Source organism: Elephantulus edwardii, unplaced genomic scaffold (genome assembly GCF_000299155.1).
Source record: "Elephantulus edwardii isolate Elephantulus edwardi_28Jun2011 unplaced genomic scaffold, EleEdw1.0 scaffold00093, whole genome shotgun sequence".
Lineage (NCBI taxonomy): Eukaryota > Metazoa > Chordata > Mammalia > Macroscelidea > Macroscelididae > Elephantulus > Elephantulus edwardii.
The window spans coordinates 4922603-4937760 of record NW_006399843.1 but is presented as its reverse complement, the minus strand read 5'-3'; the positions used below and the strand labels follow the sequence as shown (position 1 = coordinate 4937760).

Here is a 15158-nt window from a genome sequence, read left to right as displayed (position 1 = left end):
CTTCTGCAGTGGTAACCAAGAACAGGCAGTATAGGAGGGAGGACGTTTGACCCTGGCTGCTGTGCGGATTCAAAGCTTTAGACTCAGTGTGTGTGTGTGTGTGTGTGTGTGCGCGCGCGCGCGCGTGTATGTGTGTGTAAGGGGCGCATAGTGAGCAGTCCCACACTGGCTCTGACTTGCCCCAAACTCAGAGATCCGGGGATCCAGGGATCCAGGAATCCAGGCGCGCAGTGGGGCGGGGCGGGGGCGGGGCCTGGCCCAGGGTGGAGCCTGGGGCGCCTCGTGGCCCGCCGGCCCCGCCCCCTCCCGTGCTCAGGGAGCTCCCCGCGCCCGCGGAGCTGTCCAGCCTCAGCGCAGGAGCCGGTCGCCTCCCGCGTCACCTCGCCGCCCCCGCGCCTCGTCCCCGCGCCGCCGCGGCCAGCCCCTGCTCCCCGCCGGCCAGAGCCCGCTGAGCAGCTGCCCGCCGGGGCTCTGACAGCGCGGCGGGGCCAGGTGGCCGGGCGCTCGGAGCCGGGACGCACAGAGGAGAGAGGCGGCCGCGCGTGGATGCGGCCGGAGCTGGAAGCCTCGAGCAGCAGGCGCCGTCTCTGCCCCCGGGCGCCTTATGGCTTGAAGGTAAGCGCCAGAGGGATGGGGCGAAAAGGCGGCAGGGCTGGGGCGTCGGAGAGGAGGCAGGCACTCCGAGGGCGTACTGCTGGGACTGGAAGTTGGTCTGGTCACTCCGGTGTTGTCTTCGGGGAGCGCCCCGCAGGCGATCAGACTCTCAGTCTGGCCGTTCCCCGTTCCCAAGGGCCCCCTGGCCCCGACCCAGCCTTCACCTGTCTGCTTGGTGCAGCCTTCGCGCTTGGGCGGGACTCTCTCCTGGGGACTTGCGGGCGCGGCCGGGGCAGCCTCCCCAAAGGGCGCCCAGAGCTGGCTGGCACCCGAGCCCGGCACCTCTGGGCAGCCTTGAGTTTCTGACCACCTGCAGTTGGGGAGGAGGGAAGAGTTGTTCTTGACAACTCAGTGTGAACTGAGACTTCTGTGTCTCTAAGGGCAGAAGCTAAGAACGGGAAAGGCTGGCTGTAGCTCCAAGTACCCACTGCGTTGCGTGTCCGCTGTCCTTGGTCCTAACACTTTGTTCTTCCCACTTGTTTGTCCATTTGAGAGGGAAACTGGGTTTCATTCAGCTCCTTTTGTCCTGGGGGCTGGGAGTGACAGTGGAGGCAGTACAGTGCAGAGTGACCTTCCAGCTCTTAAAGAGCCCGGATAGAATGGTGTAGGGCGACAAGCGGCAACTCTAAGCTCCAGACAGAGAGCGTCCCCATCCTGTCTAGGCGGACAGTCCGTAAGCAGTTCCCTTTCAAGAGGTAAGAGTGTGTGTGTGTGTACGTCTACACAGCAGGCTTCGCCATGAACACAGGTCACAGCACGGCAGCTCCGTGGGGACAGGCCCTTAGCTCTGTACTACAGGGAAGCTGTCTGAGTGAATCACTTTCGCCCTCCCTGAGGCCTCGATGTTTGTTGGGCTGGGGTCTGCGAAGATTGAGGAAACAGCAAGGCACTTTGTGGGCCCTGCCTAGATTCTCTTCCAGATGCCGTCGTCATTTCTGGGTTTGTGTGGGGCTGTCAACCTTTCAGTTTAACCTTGCTTCTCCCCTTCTGCCTTCCTCCACCGACGCAAATGCTAGTGCTTATTCCTGATTCATCTTGCAGCACTTGGACCACTTGAAAAAAAGAAAAGTCATTCCTCTCCTCTTTCTCTCTGTTGATGCTGTTTGATGAGGGTGGGCAGAGAGAGAGAGAGGCAGCAGTGACTGTGACCAATTTGAAGATAATCAGCGAGCTGCTTTGCAGCATGCAGCCCCACCCCCGCCCTGCCTTTGACTTTTCTACCTGGAGTGCAGCATTCTTGGTGCATTTATTTCCCCAGAAGTTTTGATGCTCTAACACTGAACTCAGACTTCGGATTGGGGAAAGGGTTGGTTGACCTAAAGTCAAATGGTGGCCATGGTAACCCCAGCCTCAGTCTCTTGAAGAACATTTTTGAGTTGTGGGGTCTTCCTTGCACAACCTGAGGATTAGAGGTGCTTGGAAAGTGGGGCTGTTCTGATTTGTTGAAGAGGTGGCTAAAGGTTGTGGGTTGTTTTTTTTTTAACATTTATTTTGTTCCTTCCTTTTTATGAATTCCCTGTATCTGAATCACCTGGGAAGCTTATAAAAATATTTGGGTCTAGTTATTGCTCAAATCTATGGGAGGCGAATTTCAAGCTGAGGCCTAGGAATTTCTATTATCAGTAAGATTTCTGGGTGATTTGCACGTACAGTGGATTGAGGAATCCACTCTCTGGAAAGTTCAGTCTGTCTGACTCAAGGTGCATCTCAAAGGTTTTACTCGGCCCCCTGCTTGTGCAGTTCTGCGGATTCAGTTCCGTTCAACGTGAAACTGTTGAGAAAAGGCGCACCACTAGATTCACTCTCTTTGCTATAATGAAGGACAGAACCCAGTTCCTTCCCTCCCCCTAAATCCTCCTAGACTGCTCTTCTTTCCAAAACAGATGTTTTTGATCTCTTTAAGAATTGCCAACGTGGCTTCAGGTTGTTTTGCTTAAATGCTAACTGTTCCATCTACCTTCCTCTTCTGAATGACTGTCTTTTGTCCATGCATGTGCTGTGTATCTGCTAACCCAGCTGCCCCCGAAATGCCAAGGAGTGATTAGTTCAGCCTGGTAGCACGTCACATTCCCCAAGGCTGGTCGCCATCGTGCCCTGCTGGCAGTGACACATTGACTGTATTGATTTGACTCGTGTGCTTCCTATAAGTTAGGAAGCCTGCCAGGGTGGATAGGCCAGGGATATTGCTTGTGGGTTTGTCAGTCATCTACCCTCACCTGCAAGGCTGGGCTGTTTCTCTCTAGAACATGCAATTATAGTCTTGAGAATGGTGGGGGAGAATTTGAACTTGAGATAAACCCATCTGTTCCTCCTGTTATTCCGTGGGAAGCAAAGGGGAGATCAGAGTCTCATCGGAACTATGACCTTGCCTACTTCTAGGATTGACCCGCTGAAGCCAGACTGGTCTGAGGTCAGTGTTCTCTGAGTAAACAAGTATTAGGAAGAAAGGCCGGTGGATTCTAGGGAAAAGTCACCTTTATTCCTTCTGCAAGTGAAAGTTAGATTTTAGTGTAGAAGAAGAAGACAATGTGTAAAGGTATCACTCTGTATTTCTGTGTATATACTTGAGAGAAAGAAAGGGGATATGAAAATACTTATGATGAGCCAATCTTATCCCTTCTAGGACCTCAGATTCTCTGATCTGCCCCCCACTACTCTGTTCTTCCTCCCTTGTGGCTTATACCAATGAATCATCAATACTGAAGGTGCAGCGATACCCTGGAAGGGCTAGTAGAATCAGAGCTGGTGTTTAGGAATGCCAAGACCTCAGGCTATGTCTGAAATATTTCTCGAGTTGGGTATCTGTATTAGCAGACAACTTAAATTTTGAGGTTTGGGAAATAACTTTGGTTGGCTGCCCATTCTGTTGCATTGCCTCTAGGACATACTTTACAGGATTATCTGGATGTTTCAGAGGTCATCCTGAATGTCCCTGACCCCAAACAGGACAGCTGTTCCACTGGTCCCAAAATGTGGCGGCTTCTTTTCTGTCATGCATGTTCTACCAAAAAGAAATGATGTAAGCTTTTTTGATCCAGGGCCCCAGCGGTGCATTCTAGTTCCAGGGCACCAGGATTGGATTTGAACGGCCATAAGTTCTGCATTCCCACCAGGAGCTGTGCTTAGCAGGGAACATCTTGTATAAAGGAGATGCTGGGGAATCACAGGCAGCAGGAAGGGCTCAGCTTGGTTGAACTTCTCAGCAGACATCCTTCCCTGTAGGTAGCCTGCTGTTTAGACAAGCTGCCTTTTGTTGCCCCTCCTCCAAATAGGACTGGAGAGTGTAGAATTTGGCTTTGGAGTTCTGTATAAGCACACCAACTCTCCAGGATGCTAAATGGAGCCACTAAAAGTTCGCAAGTTGCTCATTTACCAATTCTGGCTGGTAGACTGCTATTCATTATCTCCAGCCTTTCTAATTACTCTAACTAATAGTGTTGGAATCCATCATTAACACACCCCTGCTTCTCACCTGCCCCCATCAGCAAAGTAATTGAAGATTTTTTTGGACAATAGAATCATATTATTTAAATGCACAGGCTTGGAAAATAGCTTGATTATAGTGTCAGTACATGTGGGTGGAGAAGTAAAACTACAAGATTGAGCCTCTTGGTTTGCTTCTGGGTTTGCTTCTGTTTGAGTCCAGATCAAGGAGAGAAACTCACCCTTTAGGACTGCGTGCTATCTTCTTGTCTCTTGCACCTCAGATCAGTGAGTTAAGTCAATACCTTAGGTAGCCAGGATGTCCCTGGGAAGGTGGAGTCTCGCTTTTCTCTCCCTGGGAGACCAGGGAACTATTTCTCTGCTGAGATGCCCAGGCCCTTCCAGGCTCCACTGTGTGGGGAGGAGCCAGCGATGATGTATTTGGGCCTGTGGAATGCCCCCACCCCTACGTGGATGAAGCTGTGCTGCAGCAATGTCCCTAACTCTGAGATCCTGGGGTTTGAAAAGGATAGATCAGTGCATTGGAGTGGGAGCTGACTTTCTGGAGCCTCTGAAAGCAATTGATGTGTAGGCTCAACTTAGTGTACTTAATGTTTGCGCAGTTTATTTTCATCAGATGGTACCTGCAGCTACTTTCCGTTTGTCTGGGAGAAGCCAGGAAAATTCTTTCCATCTTGAGGGATGAGAAGCAGGGAGGCAGGACCCCGGCTTTCCCTGGAGCCTTCTGAGTGATGCAGGATGATAGGTGAGGCCAGGCAGATCTAGGAGCCATCTTCAGAAGACTGTAGCTGGTCTGGGCAGGCCCCCTGTCCAGGGCGCTGCAGCTGGGAACAGAAGGGCAGCTGCAGGCCCAGCGACAGGACCCTGCAGATGTCTCGAGTGAGTCCTGGGCCGACCATTCCTCATCTTGCTTCTTCACAATGTGCCTGCCCTTCTCGTTTCCACCCCCGCCTTGTTGTTATTGTTTGGGTTCTAAGTGGCCCAGCAGGGGAAAGGCATTAGAAATGAAATTATTTTTGTTACACGCTGTATAATTGCCTCCTCCTCCTTCCTGTTACCCCAGGCAGCAACATCACTAGCAATTCCCTGGGAACCCTCAGTCTGGGAAAGTGGCTCACTCCCAGGCTGCTTTACAAGAACTGCATTTGACAAGTGGTCTGGCTCTACTGTCTCCCCATTGCCGGCCCAATCACAGAAGCAGCCGGCATATATTGAGCACTTGCTGTGTGCAGGGCACTGGAGGAGCACCTCCCGTGTATTTTTCATCGCAAGCCCCTGTCCTCCAACAACTCAATAAACAAGCACTTATTTTACAGTGGGAGAAAGTGAAGTGATTTGGAACAAGTCGTATGACAAATAATGTGTGGAAACTTAAGTTCTTAAGAGTTGTTAACATTTCCCTCTGGCCTGCACCTGTGTCAGAAAGAATAAGAAATTGAGGTGGGTAAGGATAAGAAGGGACTTTCTTTAATAAACTGAAGCTCTGCAGATGCCAGGAAAGAAAGAAGAGGAGAGATAGAGAGAGAGACTGGGAGATGAAATGACTTCTTGACATTAAATCTGAGGTCTGTTTCAGTTGCTTGTTGTTATTGTTGCTATTGTGTGCTGTCGAGTCAGGACTGACAATAGCTGACTGTCCGGCAAGTTTTCAGAGGCAGTTAATTGCATGAGAGGAGATTGCCCATCATTCTCCCATGGAGCAGCCAGTAGGACTTGAACCATGTGCCTTCAGGATTGCAACATAGCTTCTTATCTCTAGGCCACCAGATCTCCCTGTCATAGTTGCTCAGTGCTACCACAACAAAAATAATACTCCAGGCGAGGTGTTGGGGTGTTTGACACCTGGGCACCTGTCTTCCCGGTGTGTATGTCAGTGTGTCTAGTCTGTTCTTTTGATAAGGCAGAAGTGACTGGGTTTGGAGTCTATACTTCTCTGGCATGAAAACCCCCCATGTCCAAATTCTCACCAGACATTGCTGAGGAGGCAGAATGGACTCATGGCTGACCTTCCAGTGAGTGTTGGGAGGCTAAAAAGCACAAGAGAGGAAACTGCACCACTTTCTTCTGGGTGGTTGGTGGATTCACAGCACATCTCTGCAAGTTAGTAGCACAACTGCCTGTGGACTACAGCGCCAGAGCCCTAAATGGGACCTACAGATGCGTGGAGGAGCTAAAACTTCAGTACATATTTCGAAGGAGGGAGGGAAGGGAGACATAATTCATTCCAACACAAGGAACATCTAAGAAGGTGTCTTCTGTGCCTGGCCCTGGGCCTGCCTGGAGGAAGTACATTGAGAGTGAACCTCAGCAGCACTGAGAGCAGAGGAGAAGGGTGAGGACAGAGAAAAGGCACTTCAATGAACTTGGGGAAGTAGGGCATAAGGGAGGAGGTGTGGACTGGAAATGTCTGTGGGTTGGGAACGGAGCTGGTCAGAAACTGATTTTCATCCCTCTCTCATACACATCCCCTTGAGCTGAGTGGACTGTCCGAAGGGTTAACCCCAAATGTGTGCCAACATTGAGCCCGTCAGTGTTACTACTTCAGGATGAAAGCTCTGAGACCAATGGACATCATGGGCTGGGTCCCTGTTAGTCATGGCTCAGGAGACCTGCCCGGAAGGACTAGTTTGATTGATGTCCACCTGGAGGACCGAGAAAGGAAAGACTTGGTGCCTCTGGGCATGTCACTTAACCTGCACATCACTCTTTCCATGTAAGAGAAAGACAATTCTTCAGATGCTGCTGTAATTTCAAAGCTCTGACAGCACTAAAGGTTCCACCAAAATGACTGGGTTATGGTGTTCTTTCCATAAAAAACCTGTAACACTTCCAGGCTGTTTTGTTGAACTTCATCCTAAATTTTGGGAATGACAAGTAACTACATTTGGATCCTTTGTTTAAGTTTTTCCAGAGTTACATAGCATGGTAGCCAAGTCTGAGCTCTAGAGCTTGTCTGCCAGAATTTGAATCCTGACTTTAACACTTACCTTGAGCAAAGCTGGTTAACCTCTATTACCTCGTGTTTCTTATTTATAAATGAAGATATCAATACCTACTTAATTGAGGTTTTTGTTGTTGTTGTGTACCATCAAGTTGTATCTGACCTATAGCTGACCCTTGATGGGTTTTCAGAATCAGTTCATTGCATGGGAGGAGATTGCCCATCCTTCTCCTGTGGAGCAGCTGGTGGATTTGAACTGCAAGCCTTCAGGATTGCAGCACAGCTTCTTGCCACTAGGCCACCAGAGCTCCCTGTCATTGAGTTGAACAAATTAATTAAAGTGATAGATATAAGACATTTTTGGAAGAGTCACTGGCAGGAATAACACTCCGTAAAGTGTTAATGATAATAATTCTTATTGTTATTATAAAGACTCTCGGAGGAGGGGTATTTTTCACTGAGGTTCTTTTGTGCTAACTCACCTTCTAATTTTGTTATAAAATTGAGTGCTGTGCAGTCAGTTCTCTGAGCAACCTGAGTGCAACAGAACAGAACATTTCCCAGTGCTAAGTCATCCTCACAATTGTTATGTTTGAACTTGTTGTTGGATTCAACTTGTTGTTGAATCTACTCTGAAGTCTTTGGGAGAGAAGCCATGGTCAAAGATTACAGTGTGGAAGACCCCACGGGGCAGGTCTTCTGTGCCAAATGGGGGCACTCCGAGTCAGAATGCACTTAGTGACAACTACCAAAGGTCTTAGTTGAGTTTCTTTCTCATTACCATTGAGTTGGAACCAGCTTGCAGCAGGCTCTCCAGTGAGTTTTCCGAGACTATAAATCACTCAGGGTGAGGGGAGGAGAGATTGCCGATTTTCTCCCTCAGAGCTGCTGATGAATTTAAACTGCCATAGAAGCACCACCTTTGGATTAAGATGTAAGGTCCTGCGACCTAACTATGCGCTAGCAGAGCTCCCATACTTACCAACTTACTCCTTACTATGCACTGGGCTGACTTTCCTCTTCTGATTTTATATCTCTAAAATGAAACATATTCCTAAAACTTTCACAAGTCAAGCTACTATTTCTGTCAGAAGCAGTCTCTCACCCTGAGTGAAAGTGTTTCAATTGCTTGTCCTCTCCTGGAATGGATTCTTGTTTGTGTCGTTGAGTCGCCTGCGACTCATAGTGACCCTATGTACAACAGCCCTAAACCCTGCTCTATCCTGTGCCAATCTTATTGTCTCCAACACACCTACCCCCATTTCCCCAATCACTGAATCAATCCATCTCATCCTTTCCTGCACTGTCCCTCCACCCTCCCAAGCATGTCATCATTCTCTAAAGACTGGTCCCACCTTGCAGCATGTCCAAAGTATGTCAGATGAAGCTTCAGAATCCTTGCCTCCAAGAAGCAACCTGGTCTCACTTTGTCTAGGAGGAACCTGTTCTCCTAGCAATCCATGGTATATTCAATATTATTCTCCATCACCACAGCTCAAAGAGGGTGCAGTTAAATTCCCATCCCACCACACATAAGCCAGGGAGAGGCACTAGTCTGCAGCTGCTGGCTTTCACAGACCCCTTGTTATCTTCCTGGAGTTCTTCCTCATGTTAGAGGTTTCTTTCTTTTTTTTTTTTTATTTTATATTGGTTTGCTTACAGAGTTCATGTACATTGTGTTTCACGCTATCCTTCATACACATTGTGTTTCATACGATCATCCCCATTAATTATGTCTTATAAAATTAAGTGTCATTGAGCTATGCCCCCCATTACCCATTGTCACATGGTGAGGTGCATTCTGGAACAAGTCACTCTGTTACAAATGAAAACTCAAGAGGGCATACACAGGGACACAAAGAGAGAGTGTTTCCTTTTTGTTCCTTCCAGTTAGAGAAGGCCAGAGAACATCACACTTTGGGGAATGAACACTCAACACTGACTGAAATGTGTATTCTCTACAGTTTGGGGTTATTAATTGCAAAGTCAAACACCACCTGTTTTTGGGATGTGGTGTAGTCCTGCCTGGGAGAGGCAGATGGAGCATATTAATTTTGAGCCCTTAGACATTTCCATTCAAGAATCTTCTCACCCTCTTTGGCCTTTCTCTTTGTCTATGAATGCATGCTTGGGAGAGAGTCTTTCTTAATGGACATACTTATTCCTGGCCAAGTAAAAGGCTTTCCTGCTTAGTGACAGCACTAGATCTCCAAGGACACACAGGTGTTCTGTTCCTAGAGCATCTAGCTTGGATGATATGGTTATAGCTTTCTGGGACCTTGAGCTACTTCAGCACTTTCATTCATTTGTGGCAGGCCCAATAAGAAAAGCGTATCGCTAGGCAGAAGCTGTCACCCTGATTCATAAGCAGGGCCTCAGAGGGAATCCATGAGCATCTTCCTTGAGCTGGATTTCCTGGGATCTCCCTGGATGACTGTTGGCACCACAGTCTACCGTCCTGCCAGGCTGCTTTGAAGGTTGGACAGAGGGATTGCTTCTCTCTAAACATCCTCAGTCCTCCTTTAATTATATGACCCTCAGTATTCCCTGACTCTCCTGTGTGTGCCTGTAAGCTAATGCCTCCACGACAGAGTATCACTTATAAGGACAGGCCATGAAAGGTATCACAGCTTCCCCCTTTCGGATCACTTGCCCTGCGGAAAGCCAGGTGCCCTATCATGAGGATATTCAAGCAGCCTATTGAAAGTGGTGAAGAATTGAGGCCTGCTGCCAACAGCAATGTGAGTGAATCAGCTCGGAAGCAAATCCTCCAACTAACCCTGGGCAAGTTTGCAAATGCTTATCTTAACTGTAACCTTTTGAGAGACCTTGAGCTGGAACTAATCAACTAAGTTGGTTGAATTCCTGACCCACAGAGACTGTGGGATAATGAATGTGTATTGTTTTAAGCTGATAAGGTTTGGGATGATTTGTTATACAACGATAAGGGACTGATAGTCACTGTGAAATAATTCTCAAGGAAGGGATTCACACTTATCTTCTGGGATGACATGGAGTTACCAAGATGGACTTCCGCTGGTGAACTTAAGGGGTGTCCCTGGTTCTGTTAGCCTGGGTTTTCAAAGCACTCATGTTCTGTTGCATCTATAATCATGTTCTCTCTGAGCTGTTGTCTTTCCAAACTGGGCTGCAGGTTTCTCTGTTCTGCCTTCATATACTCACTTTTTCTTGAATGTCTTTGGGACCCCCCTCAACATGTGTTTCTTTCTCTTATCCTTTTATTGAATAAATATTAACTGAGCATCTACTGTGAACTGAGTGCTCACTTTGGTTAAAAATACACCAGTGAACAGCAGCAGCAACAACATCTATCTCCCTCCTCCCTTAAATTACATTTATGGAAGGGAGAACGATGATAAATAATAAATATATAAAGTTAATTACTGGCCCAACAGTTGGTCTTCATTCACCTGGAGCAACAGAGGAGGAAGGCTTGTTAAAAATAGGAGGAGAGTATAGAATTGGTGGTTAATTGCCCCTTTGAACATCTTCCTCTTTTGCCAAGAGACTGGAAGAACTAGATCATGCCAGCTACCATTATTGAACTAAGACTTCTGATCAAAAGGAGAAAAATACAGAAATAATTTCTCCAGACTTTGTGGCATTGTGGAAGCTGGATGAATCCCTAAAACTCTCGTCTTAAGGTAGTTTTTGAACCTTAAACAAAACAAGGTCTTCTCTGGGCATTATGTCTTTTCAGAACGATCTATATGGGATCAAATTTATAGCTAAAAAATCTCACTCATTTCCATCCACTCAGAATTAACTTGAAGCCAACCCTCCACTGGAATCCACTGGGATTCCTAGGCACTAAATCCCAGTAGAGGAGATTTGTCTATTTTTTCTCCCTTGGAGCAACTGGTGTGTTTGAACAGTCAGAGAGGCTTGACCTTTGGGTTAACAGTGCAGTGTCCTACAACTCCACCAGCAGAGCTCCCTCAAATTTATGACAGCAACTGGAAAGATTAGATAGGAACCTTAGAGGACAGTGAGTTTATGTTAATAGAGGAGAAACAATTTAGAAAAGAAGGTTGAGACTGTTCACAAGGCTCAGAGAATGTCATCAACGCCATTGAAATGTCCGTATACAAACTGTTGAATTTCTATCTTGCTGTATGTCTTCTCAATGACAACAATCCCAAATTTTAAATGAATTATATATTAAAATAGAACAAATACTAGAGGAAAGGAAAATTAGATCAGGGTGAGGGTGATCAGGAATATTGAGGAATGTAAGGAGAAGGAAGTTTATGTTATTAAATGGGTGGTTAGAGTGGGACTTAAAGAAGAGACATTTGTGCAAAATATATTCTAGGCATAGGAATCATAGCCAATCAGCATGCATGTTTCAGTATTTTTAATAATCATCTTATTCCCCAATGGAGCAACGGTAATAGTTGTAACACACTATAAATTCTCTTTAATTTTCAAAGCCCACAAGGCAATAATACTCTCATATTTGTAAGACATACACATGTACACATTCTCTGTTGATCTTTAAAACCCACTAAGGTAGGTAATATAACCTCCATTTGCAGAATTGTTCACAGAGGCTCAAGGAGGTTAAGAAAAATCCATTCAAGTCACAGAGCTAAGAATTGCTAGAGCTGCATACATACATACAGCCTGGTAACATATCTTGTGCTCCTTTCTTATAATGCCGTCTTGAGGTTTAATGCTAACTTTTCAATTATGTATGTGTTTATTTTTTTTGAGTGAAAGTTTATAAATCATATGGGGGTTCCCCCCATTGAATCATTTACACACATTTTGTTATATTAAAATTGATCAAGTGGATATTTCTTCTTCTTTTACTAGATCATAAAGAACAAAGAAAATGTTTCATACTTTTTCCCCTTACAACCTATTATAATCCCCATTATAATAGCACCCAAAACAGCACTAAAGACTTGACTGTTGTTCTTCATAGGTACCTGTGAGCTGTTTCTATCCCTCCGTGTAACAGAATGACACAGCGCTATGCTGTGCCGTCTTCCTAATCATTTCTGTGTTGAACGCATTGCTGCAGCCTCTGTGACAATCCTTTGTTACTGACTCTCTACCAAACATTATGTCCTTCCATTGGATCTTCTTGGACCAAGGAATGTGGAACAAAGTCTTGCCATCCTCACACCAAGGAATATTTTGACTGTACTTCCTGGACAGATTTGTGTTCTCTTGGCTGTCCATGATATATGCAATATTCTTCCCAACAACACAGCTCAAAGGCATCACTTCATCTTGAGTCTTCTTTCCTTTTGTCTGACTTTCACATGCATTTGAGGTGACTGAAAATATCACAGCTTGGGTCAAATGCACTTTAGTCCTCAAAGAGACATTTTCCCTCTTTGTTGTTGTTGTTATATGCTATCGAGTCATTTGTCCCTCCAGTGAATTTTCAGAGGCAGTAAATCACATAGGGGTTGACTGCCCATCTTTCTTCCATGGGGCAGCTGGTCGAACCATGTGCCTTTGAATTGCCTTTGGATTGGCAGCATAGCTCCTTAGCACTAGGCCATCAGAGCTCCCTTCTTTGTTCTTTAGCACTTTAAACAAAATCCTTTGCAGAAAATTTGCCCAGTGTGTCATTTAATTTCTTGACTGCTGCTTCCATGGCCTTGATTGCCCCAAATAAAATGAAATGCTTAACAATTTCAGTCTTTCCTCCATTCCATGAAGCTGGTTAGGGTCTAGCTGTGAGGAATTTTGTTTCCTTTATGTTGAAGTGTAGTTGATACTGGAGGCTCCAGTCTTTGGTCTTCATCAGTAAGTGCTTTGAGTCTTCTTGATTTTCAGCAAGAAAGGTTGCATCATCTGTGCATCACACTCAGCGAGTCTTGCTCTAATTGTGGTATAGCATTCTTTTTCATGTAGTGCAGCTTCTTGGATTACTTGCCTAGCACTTTCAGATTGAATAAGGCTGATAAAAGGATGCAACTCTGATGCACAGCTTTCCTGATTTAAACCATGTAGTATCCCCTTGTTCTATTAAAATGACTGTTTTTTTGATCTATGCATAGGTTCTGCATAAGCACAATTTAATGTTCTAATTTTGTACATAATTTACTGTATCAGGCTATTGTCTTGTGTAGTCAGCACATAAGGAAGCTTCTTTCTGATAGTTTCTGTTACAGCCAAGATCCACCTGACATCAGCAATGCTATACTTCATGTTGTTGTTGTCAAGTGCTGTTAAGTTGTTTGTAACTCATAGCGACCCTATGTACAACAGCTCTGAACCCTGCTCTATCCTGTGCCAACCTCATTGTCCCCAACATACTCACCACAATTCTCCCAGTCGCTGAATCAATCCATCTCATGAAGGTTCTTCCTCTCTTGTACTGTTCCTCCGCCCTCACAAGCAAGATGTCTCTCTCCAAGGACTGGTGCCTCCTTGCAACATGCCCAAAATTGTCAGGCAAAGCTTTAGAATCCTTGCCTCCAAGGAGTAGCCTGGTTTCACCCTCTCTAGGATAAACCTGTTTGTTCTCCTAGCAGACCATAGTATATTTAATATTCTTCTCCAGCACCACGGCTCAAAGACATCAATTCTCCTTCTATCATACCTAGTCATTGTCCAGATTTCTGATGAATAGCAAGTAATTGGGAAGACCATGGCCTGGACTAAGTGCACCTTAGTCTCCAGATTGACATCATTGCTCTTCATACCACATCCTTTTATGAATCTCACTTGGATTTCTGCAGTTGCCTTCCAGTATGTGGCTGAAACTGTTTTTTAATATCTTCAGCAAGTTTTTACTTGTGTATATCATTAATGATATTTTGGATAATATATTAATTCTTTTGGGCCATGTCTCTTTGGTATAAGCACGCACATATATACTCTTTCAGTCAGTTGGCCAAAGAACTGTCCTCAGGTAAGTCGTCATCTTGAGCTCTGCATCTATTTATTGAAACATTTCGGTTGGTATTTTATTTATTCTGGAGTCTTGGCTTTTGCAAATTCTGACAGTTCATCGTGGAATTATCCCTTTCATATCATCAGTTTTTTTATCATATGTACCCTCCTGAAATGATGGTGGTGGTGGTTCTGTGCTATCAAACTGAGTATGACTCATAGAGACCCTATGAACAACACACCTGAACTCTGTCCTTGTCTGTGCTGTTTTCATTCTCTTTGGCACATTTGAGTATCAGTCAATTATTTTTGGTACAGTGATTGTGTATTTCTTCTTCTGACTCTTCCTGTGCCATTCTGTATTTTGCTCATGTAATCTTTCATTATTGAAACTCTAAAGGCTTGAATTTTTTTTTCCCTTCAATTCTTTTAGTTTGATAAATGTTGAGCGTGTTCTCTTCTTTTGGTTTTCTAATTCCAGATCTTTGCAAATTTTGTTATAATGCTTTGCTTTGCCTTCTCATTTCACCTTTGACGTTTCTGTTTACCCTCTTATGTATTTATTTCTGCTTTTCATTTCAGTTTCTCTACTTCTAGAGCAAATGGTGGAACCTCTTCTAATTCCCACCTGATCTTTTCTTTGTTTCATTTATCTTTTCCATAGCCTTTCATTTTCTTCATATATGATGCCCTTAATATCACCCTACAGCGCCCCTGGTCATTGGTATCCAGTGCATCAAATTTGTTGTGGAGATGGTCTCAAAATTCAGATGAAACATAGTTTGGCTCTCATGAATTTATTTTCATTTTTTCTCAGCTTCAGATTGACCTTCCATACAAGCAATTGATAGTCTGTTCCACAGTTGGTCCCTGGCTTTGTTCTGATTGATGATATTTTCTAAAATGTCTTTTCAAAAATGTAGATAATTTGATCCCTATGGAATGTGAGAACCATGAATGTAGGAAAATTAGATATTGTTAAGGAAGAAATGGAACATGTAAATATTGACATACTAGGCATTGGTGAGATGAGATGGACTGGCATGGGGCATTTTGAGTCGGATGATGATATGATAAAGGGTGAGGAAAAATGGAGTTGATTTCATAGTTAAAAAAGTCATTGCTAGATCCATCTTGAAGTACAATATTGTGAGTGACAGGTTAACATCCATTTGCATACAAGGAAGTCCAGTGAATACCACTATCATTCAGATATATGTACCAACAACCCAAGCCAAGG

The 15158-nt window shown here is 45.2% G+C and overlaps 1 protein-coding gene across 1 annotated transcript in view; it reads left to right on the top strand.

Annotated features, from left to right (window-relative positions):
• Positions 1-530: 530 nt before the first annotated feature.
• The window catches only part of DRD2 (dopamine receptor D2), a 93266-nt gene continuing 78638 nt past the window's right edge, over positions 531-15158 (top strand). Inside the window, exon 1 of the mRNA XM_006890788.1 lies at positions 531-615. The gene's annotated coding sequence lies outside the window, so the exon portion shown is untranslated. The remainder of the gene's footprint in view (positions 616-15158) is intronic.